Here is a 2,659-nt window from a genome sequence, read left to right as displayed (position 1 = left end):
TAGTTATTATTATAAATAAAAAATAATCAAGCGAGAAAATAATATAATTTGTATAAGTTGTATATTATGTAAGTATGGTTGTGTAAAAGGAATATTAAAATTTTAGAAATAAGATAGATAGATAAATTATTAATTTATAATATATAATATAATGAAAGGAATTAAATAAATTATTATTGACAAAATTGATAAATTCAGTTTTTAAAATTAGTTAGATTAGTAGATTCAATAGCAATAGGTTTAAGTCTGTGATTTATATCAAATACACAAATATCAAACATTGACCAAAAAATATTCCGGGTCGATTTATAAATAATAAAGTTTGATTAAATCGTCCACGGATAGAATCTATTTTAATTCCTAAGGATGGGATTGCTCATGAATGAATTACGTCTATTGAGTAAGTATTCAAATAGGATATTTATATGGTAAGACGCAACGATTATCAACATCAAGAATTCGTTTGTTATAAGGTCAGGGGATTATAAAGGAATCAAAGTCAATATTTGAGAAATCCGAGTACTCATATCTTCAATATCACTGGTGGCCTAGAGCTTTAACAGTTAGATTTACGTTAAAAATTCATCAGTGAGGTAAAGAACTTTAATTGAGGAAATGGCTGTAGCAATAAGGATGAATATGGGAAGGATAGTTCATGCGATTTCAATTGTTTGATTTTCTAATAAAAATCGATGAATTAATTGATTAAATATTAGTCTTAATGTGATAAATAAAATTAAAATTGTAATAAATGTTACAATGATTATAGCAAAATCATGGAAAAAATCATTAAATCATAAGTAGAGGAGTTAGAGTTTTGAAGTGAAATAGATCATGTATTAATTTTTAATAAACGATATAAAAAAATCTTTTTAATTGAAGCTTAAATTCAATGCACTATTCTGTCATATTAAAATTTAATTAATAAATATTAAGTATAAGCATAGGTAAAGTTAGGTAATTAAAAAGGAATAAATTGAAAAAGAGAAATAAGTTAGAGAGGGTGATGATTGAATTATTTATTTATTATAAAATATTATTAATTTGAATGAGTTTTTATGCTATTGAGGGTATTTCTGTAAATCTATGGTTTAGCAGGGGATATCTACTTAATAATTCTAAAGAAGAATTAAGGAAGAAAATATTAATATTGAGTCGTTTTTTAGATAAGGCTTCTCAAATAATGAATAGTAAGATTGATAGCCTTAAAATAGATATTAATGAACCGATAGAAGAGATAATATTTCAAGATAAGAATGAGTCAAGAAAAAAATAGTTTGAGTAACGACGAGATATACCTCTAAGCCCAAGAAATTGTTGTGGGAAGAAAGTTAAATTGACATCAATAAATATAGATAGGAATCAAATATTTAAATAAAAATCATTTAACATAAATCCAGTAATTAAAAGGAATCAGTGAATAAATCCAGCGATAATTAAGAACATAGCTCCTATGAAGAGTGGAAATGACCTAATAAGTGTCATGGAGAACAAGGCCGATCGAAGATTTAGAAAGTATAATTTCTGTGAGACCTTCTATGGAAAATAAAAAATAAAGACCTAAAAACCTAAAGACCTAATGTCCTAAAGATGATCATAATGCAGGATTCTAGTTGATTTTTATGCCATAAAAGGTAGCCGATCATTTGAAAACCTTAATACCTATAGAATTGGAATTGCAATAATTAAAGTAACTGAGGTAAAATAAGCACACAACACCGAGGCCAATAATGAATATGGTGAGCTCATACAATAAATCCTAATAGTCCAATAACAATAATGGCTTAATTATTCTTAAAGTTCCAAAAGTTTCTTTTTTTCCTCTTTCATTTATAATAATATGAAAAATTAGGCTAAATCCTGAGAGAATTAAAATATAAACTTCGTGGTGTCCAAAAAATCGAAATAAATGTTGATAAAGAATGAGGTCTCCCCCGCCAGAAAGGTCAAAAAATGAAGTATTTAAGTTTTGATCAGTTAATAATATAGTAATAGCTCTAGCAAGGACGGGAAGAGATAAGAGTAGTACGATAGATGTAATGAGAATTGATCAGACTAAAAGGGGGACTTTATCTAGAGATATAGATTTTAGATGTATATTTAAAATTGTTGAAGTAAAATTAATTGTCCCTAGAATAGAAGACATTCCAGCAATATGAAGAGAAAAAATGGTTAGATCAACTGAGGGCCCACTATGGAATATGTGGGATGTTAGGGGAGGGTAAAGAATTCTGCCTGTCACAGTTCCTGTATATATAAAATTTCTTAGAATAGGAAGAGTTAATGAAGACAGTAAGAGTCAAAATCTTATATTTTTCATTCGCGGGTAAGCTATATGCGGAGATCCTAATATTGGAAATAGGAAATTTCCAAATCCGCCAATTATGAAAGGTATAATTGTAAAGAAAATTATAATAAAAACATGATAACTAGGGAATTGTAAATTTGATCGTTATTAATTAGGCTGCCGCTCTGATCTTAGTTCTATTCGAATAATTATACTTATAGATGGACCAAGTAAACCACATCAGATAGCTATGATAAAGTAAGAATTCCTGTATCTTTGTGATTGATAGAAAATAATCATTCATTCATAGATAATAGAATTATAAAAAAAATTTAATTAATTATAGATAAATAAAATTAATATAATTATAAG

At 26.9% G+C, this 2,659-nt stretch overlaps 2 pseudogenes; both read right to left on the bottom strand.

Moving 5' to 3' along the window:
• Positions 1-194: 194 nt before the first annotated feature.
• On the bottom strand, positions 195-841 carry LOC108687727 (annotated as a pseudogene).
• Positions 842-1,745: 904 nt separating this feature from the next.
• Positions 1,746-2,527, bottom strand: LOC108687726 (annotated as a pseudogene).
• Positions 2,528-2,659: the final 132 nt, after the last annotated feature.

The sequence above is a fragment of the Atta colombica genome, unplaced genomic scaffold (assembly GCF_001594045.1).
Source record: "Atta colombica isolate Treedump-2 unplaced genomic scaffold, Acol1.0 scaffold213, whole genome shotgun sequence".
Taxonomy (NCBI): Eukaryota; Metazoa; Arthropoda; class Insecta; order Hymenoptera; family Formicidae; genus Atta; species Atta colombica.
The sequence above is the reverse complement of the archived record's forward strand: the minus strand, read 5'-3'. Positions and strand labels throughout refer to the sequence as shown.